Below are 7,384 nucleotides of genomic sequence, written 5' to 3' on the forward strand. Positions count from 1 at the left end.
AAAGAATTTTAAACACAGAATTTCATATCCAGCCAAACTAAGTTTCATAAGTGAAGGAGAAATAAAATCCTTTACAGATAAGCAAATGCTTAGAGATTTTGTCACCACTAGGCCTGCCTTACAAGAGACCCTGAGGGAAGCACTAAACATGGAAAGGAACAACCGGTACCAGCCATTGCAAAAACATGCCAAAATGTAAAGACCATTTAGGCTAGGAAGAAACTGCATCAACTAACGAGCAAAATAACCAGTTAATATCATAATGGCAGGATCAAGTTCACACATAACAATATTGACCTTAAATGTAAATGGACTAAATGCTCCAATTAAAAGACACAGACTGGCAAACTGGATAAAAAGTCAAGACCCATCAGTCTGCTGTATTCAGGAGACCCATCTCACACGCAGAGACATACATAGGCTCAAAATAAAGGGATGGAGGAAGATTTACCAAGCAAATGGAGAACAAAAAAAAGCGGGGGTTGCAATCCTAGTCTCTGATAAAACAGACTTTAAACCATCAAAGATCAAAAGAGACAAAGAAGGCCATTACATAATGGTAAAAGGATCAATTCAACAGGAAGAGCTAACTATCCTAAATATATATGCACCCAATACAGGAGCACCCAGATTCATAAAGCAAGTCCTTAGAGACTTACAAAGAGACTTAGACTCCCATACAATAATAATGGGAGACTTCAACACTCCACTGTCAACATTAGACAGATCAACGAGACAGAAAGTTAACAAGGATATCCAGGAATTGAACTCATCTCTGCAGCAAGCAGACCTAATAGACATCTATAGAACTCTCCACCCCAAATCAACAGAATATACATTCTTCTCAGCACCACATCGTACTTACTCCAAAATCGACCACGTAATTGGAAGTAAAGCACTCCTCAGCAAATGTACAAGAACAGAAATTATAACAAACTGTCTCTCAGACCACAGTGCAATCAAACTAGAACTCAGGACTAAGAAACTCACTCAAAACCGCTCAACTACATGGAAACTGAACAACCTGCTCCTGAATGACTACTGGGTACATAACGAAATGAAGGCAGAAATAAAGATGTTCTTTGAAACCAATGAGAACAAAGATACAACATACCAGAATCTCTGGGACACATTTAAAGCAGTGTGTAGAGGGAAATTTATAGCACTAAATGCCCACAAGAGAAAGCAGGAAAGATGTAAAATTGACACTCTAACATCGCAATTAAAAGAACTAGAGAAGCAAGAGCAAACACATTCGAAAGCTAGCAGAAGGCAAGAAATAACTAAGATCAGAGCAGAACTGAAGGAGATAGAGACACAAAAAACCCTCCAAAAAATCAATGAATCCAGGAGTTGGTTTTTTGAAAAGATCAACAAAATTGACAGACCACTAGCCAGACTAATAAAGAAGAAAAGAGAGAAGAATCAAATCGACGCAATTAAAAATGATCAAGGGGATATCACCACCGACCCCACAGAAATACAAACTACCATCAGAGAATACTATAAACACCTCTACGCAAATAAACTGGAAAATCTAGAAGAAATGGATAATTTCCTGGACACTTACACTCTTCCAAGACTAAACCAGGAAGAAGTTGAATCCCTGAATAGACCAATAGCAGGCTCTGAAATTGAGGCAACAATTAATAGCCTACCAACCAAAAAAAGTCCAGGACCAGATGGATTCACAGCTGAATTCTACCAGAGGTACAAGGAGGAGTTGGTACCATTCCTTCTGAAACTATTCCAATCAATAGAAAAAGAGGGAATCCTCCCTAACTCATTTTATGAGGCCAACATCATCCTGATACCAAAGCCTGGCAGAGACACAACAAAAAAAGAGAATTTTAGACCAATATCCCTGATGAACATTGATGCAAAAATCCTCAATAAAATACTGGCAAACCGGATTCAGCAACACATCAAAAAGCTTATCCACCATGATCAAGTGGGCTTCATCCCTGGGATGCAAGGCTGGTTCAACATTCGCAAATCAATAAACATAATCCAGCATATAAACAGAACCAAAGACAAGAACCACATGATTATCTCAATTGATGCAGAAAAGGCTTTTGACAAAATTCAACAGCCCTTCATGCTAAAAACGCTCAATAAATTCGGTATTGATGGAACGTACCTCAAAATAATAAGAGCTATTTATGACAAACCCACAGCCAATATCATACTGAATGGGCAAAAACTGGAAAAATTCCCTTTGAAAACTGGCACAAGACAGGGATGCCCTCTCTCACCACTCCTATTCAACATAGTGTTGGAAGTTCTGGCTAGGGCAATCAGGCAAGAGAAAGAAATCAAGGGTATTCAGTTAGGAAAAGAAGAAGTCAAATTGTCCCTGTTTGCAGATGACATGATTGTATATTTAGAAAACCCCATTGTCTCAGCCCAAAATCTCCTTAAGCTGATAAGCAACTTCAGCAAAGTCTCAGGATACAAAATTAATGTGCAAAAATCACAAGCATTCTTATACACCAGTAACAGACAAACAGAGAGCCAAATCAGGAATGAACTTCCATTCACAATTGCTTCAAAGAGAATAAAATACCTAGGAATCCAACTTACAAGGGATGTAAAGGACCACTTCAAGGAGAACTACAAACCACTGCTCAGTGAAATCAAAGAGGACACAAACAAATGGAAGAACATACCATGCTCATGGATAGGAAGAATCAATATCGTGAAAATGGCCATACTGCCCAAAGTAATTTATAGATTCAATGCCATCCCCATCAAGCTACCAATGAGTTTCTTCACAGAATTGGAAAAAACTGCTTTAAAGTTCATATGGAACCAAAAAAGAGCCCGCATCTCCAAGACAATCCTAAGTCAAAAGAACAAAGCTGGAGGCATCACGCTACCTGACTTCAAACTATACTACAAGGCTACAGTAACCAAAACAGCATGGTACTGGTACCAAAACAGAGATATAGACCAATGGAACAGAACAGAGTCCTCAGAAATAATACCACACATCTACAGCCATTTGATCTTTGACAAACCTGAGAGAAACAAGAAATGGGGAAAGGATTCCCTATTTAATAAATGGTGCTGGGAAAATTGGCTAGCCATAAGTAGAAAGCTGAAACTGGATCCTTTCCTTACTCCTTATACGAAAATTAATTCAAGATGGATTAGAGACTTAAATGTTAGACCTAATACCATAAAAATCCTAGAGGAAAACCTAGGTAGTACCATTCAGGACATAGGCATGGGCAAAGATTTCATGTCTAAAACACCAAAAGCAACGGCAGCAAAAGCCAAAATTGACAAATGGGATCTCATTAAACTAAAGAGCTTCTGCACAGCAAAAGACACTACCATCAGAGTGAACAGGCAACCTACAGAATGGGAAAAAATTTCTGCAATATACTCATCTGACAAAGGGCTAATATCCAGAACCTACAAAGAACTCAAACAAATTTACAAGAAAAAAACAAACAACCCCATCAAAAAGTGGGCAAAGGACATGAACAGACATTTCTCAAAAGAAGACATTCATACAGCCAACAGACACATGAAAAAATGCTCATCATCACTGGCCATCAGAGAAATGCAAATCAAAACCACAATGAGATACCATCTCACACCAGTTAGAATGGCAATCATTAAAAAGTCAGGAAACAACAGGTGCTGGAGAGGATGTGGAGAAATAGGAACACTTTTACACTGTTGGTGGGATTGTAAACTAGTTCAACCATTATGGAAAACAGTATGGCGATTCCTCAAGGATCTAGAACTAGATGTACCATATGACCCAGCCATCCCATTACTGGGTATATACCCAAAGGATTATAAATTATGCTGCTATAAAGACACATGCACTCGTATGTTTATTGCAGCACTATTCACAATAGCAAAGACTTGGAATCAACCCAAATGTCCATCAGTGACAGATTGGATTAAGAAAAAGTGGCACATATACACCATGGAATACTATGCAGCCATAAAAAAGGATGAGTTTGAGTCCTTTGTAGGGACTTGGATGCAGCTGGAATCCATCATTCTTAGCAAACTATCGCTAGAACAGAAAACCAAACACCGCATGTTCTCACTCATAGGTGGGAACTGAACAATGAGATCACTCGGACTCAGGAAGGGGAACATCACACACCGGGGCCTATCATGGGGAGGGGGGAGGGGGGAGGGATTGCATTGGGAGTTATACCTGATGTAAATGACGAGTTGATGGGTGCAGCACAGCAACATGGCACAAGTATACATATGTAACAAACCTGCACGTTATGCACATGTACCCTACAACTTAAAGTATAATAATAATAAATAAATTAAAAAAAAAAAAAAAAGACACATGCACACGTATGTTTATTGCAGCACTATTCACAATAGCAAAGACTTGGAATCAACCCAAATGTCCATCAGTGACAGACTGGATTAAGAAAATGTGGCACATATACACCATGGAATACTATGCAGCCATCAAAAAGGATGAGTTTGAGTCCTTTGTAGGGACATGGATGCAGCTGGAAACCATCATTCTTAGCAAACTATCACAAGAACAGAAAACCAAACACCGCATGTTCTCACTCATAGGTGGGAACTGAACAATGAGATCACTTGGACTCAGGAAGGGGAACATCACACACAGGGGCCTATCATGGGGAGGGGGGAGGGGGGAGGGATTGCATTGGGAGTTATACCTGATGTAAATGACGAGTTGATGGGTGCAGCACACCAACATGGCACAAGTATACATATGTAACAAACCTGCACGTTATGCACATGTACCCTACAACTTAAAGTATAATAATAAATAAATTTAAAAAAAAATCTGAATATTTACCTTTTTCAAGTGAAAATATTGAAAGTTTTTAATAGTCTCTGAGCAATCAAAAGTGATCATGAAATCATAAAATCTAGCATGTAATCTTTCCAATATATTGAAGTGTGTCAATTATTTTAGAATAAGACAAAGTACACATAAATATATAGATATACCATGAGAAAGGCAGATAACTGTGGTAGAGCAGAAACAATTGGATATAACTCATGATGAGAAGTTGGAGCTATCAGCCTGGAGGGGAGCTAGAATAACTATGAATGCTTAGCTGTAAACAACACAAAGAAGACAATCATTTGAAAGAGTTTCAAATTTGCAAACCCCAATGTGAATCAGGGAACCAATTAATTTTTCATTAATCCAGTCTGATACCTTGTGTGATACTGACAAGTGCTTCTGCATTCTGTGTTAATTTAATAAAGTCATCTTGAAGAACCTGCATTGACTATTTACAACACTCAACGTTCCCCTTAATCCTTAGATCCTCATAAATGTGGCTTTTGCCTTCTCTGCTTATTTATGATTAGATGTAACATTACAAAATTTAAAATTTATCCTTCTCCCTCAGAAAGAAATAGAAGTCACAGATATCAGCGTTCCCTACACTTGCCAGCTACATGGGAGCTCTAGAGTAAAGGCAAAGGGACAACACAGTTCAGAAAGCAATTGCTTTGCTGAAAGAGCTGACTATAGGTTAAGGCACAGCTCAGCAATGAGAAAAAGAATAAAAATTATGTTTTTGTATTCACTGTTGTCAAGTTCTGAAAATTAAAACCCACTTCCATTCTTATTTTCTAAATAGTATTTCAAAGTTTTGATTCTCATAAAAAGGAAATATTATAAATCTTTAATTGTATTAATGAATAATGAATGACTATGTTCCAATTACTACTAAATCATAAAGTTCTTCATGTCATTATTAGTACCAACATGCTTGAGATAATTACAAGTTTACCTTCAGACAATGTGGTCTTTATTGCATCACATGAATAATCTTGTCTCATTCCCACCAACTCCCTACAATAAAATAAATTCCTAAATAGCTGCAATTCCCACTTATCAAAGTCTCTCTTTATGAAGCAAACATTGATGTACCTAGAAGTTTCTTGTTCAAATATCAATAAACTGAAAGCAGAGTATATCAAGACTTAGAAATCTTTAATACTTTAGTGTGGGTAGCTCATCAGTGTCTTTTTTTTTTCTTCTGAGAAACTGGGAAGAGAAAATTCCGAGGTTCATAAATGGCCTGGGCAGTTAGAGTTTCACCAAATAACTCACAATCAACTATTAGCTAGTAGCAGTTCAGAAGAAGTGAGACAGACTAGAAAGGCATTCTTGATGAAGTAGAAGAGGGAGAGAGAGGTCCATAGCTTTTCAGGCACACTAACCTCTAGGTTTTTTTTTTTTTTTTTTTTGAGACGGAGTCTCGCTCTGTCCCCCAGGCTGGAGCATAGTGGCCGGATCTCAGCTCACTGCAAGCTCCGCCTCCCGGGTTCACGCCATTCTCCTGCCTCAGCCTCCCGAGTAGCTGGGACTACAGGCGCCCGCCCGCCACCTCACCCGGCTAGTTTTTTGTATTTTTTTTTAGTAGAGACGAGGTTTCACCGTGTTAGCCAGGCTGGTCTCGATCTCCTGACCTCGTGATCCGCCCGTCTCGGCCTCCCAAAGTGCTGGGATTACAGGCTTGAGCCACCGCGCCCGGCCACCTCTAGGTTTTAAAATCTTCTCCTCTACTCAAACTCTCTACTCCTCTGTCCCAACCCCACCTCTCTACCTGGCTAAGTACCTCACCTTTGGGTCTTAGCATAAGTATCATTTCCTCAGGCAAGTGTTCTCTGGCTCTTAAGATTAGGATGCTCTCACAGGGTACTTAAAATCTCTGGTTTTGCTTATATCAAATACCAATTAATTCTCTAATTATGTTTTAATATCATCTTTCTAACTGCACTGTAAGAAACATCATGACAGAGCCACGGCTATTTTACTCATGATTCTTTCCCAGCCCTTGAAACAAACTAATAACCTAAAAATATCTGTGGACTGATTTTTGGGTGCAACGCAAATGCATGCAGTATGCTTGGCAGCAAGTTCTACATGGTAAGAGGGGGATAGAAATCTGGGTGGTTGTGCAAGCCTTGGAAGGATATGATTAGGAATGGAAGGGAAAGAGAAGAGAAAAGGAGAGAATATTTTCAGCTTTGCAATTTGCCTAAACTTTGTTCATGTTATTTCCTATTGGCCCCCATTTTTTCTATTTCTTGTGGCCTCCTCTTTGTGTGTTTTGGTAGGAACAACACTAAAATTACATAAAAACTTACATAGTGCTCGCCAGGTGCCAAGCACTGTTCTAAATGCTGCACATATTAACTCATTTGGTCATAATAGTAACCCTTATAGAAAAATACCTTTGTTATCTCCATTTGCAGTTGAGGAAACTGAAGCATTGAGAGGTTAAGTAATTTCCCAAATTCACACACATAGAATATTGTGGACCTAGAGTTGGAACTCAGCACTCTGACTTTAGAACCCATGCTCCTTCAAGACCATCCTGGCTAAAACGGCGAA

Source organism: Macaca mulatta, chromosome 1, assembly GCF_049350105.2.
Source record: "Macaca mulatta isolate MMU2019108-1 chromosome 1, T2T-MMU8v2.0, whole genome shotgun sequence".
NCBI lineage: Eukaryota > Metazoa > Chordata > Mammalia > Primates > Cercopithecidae > Macaca > Macaca mulatta.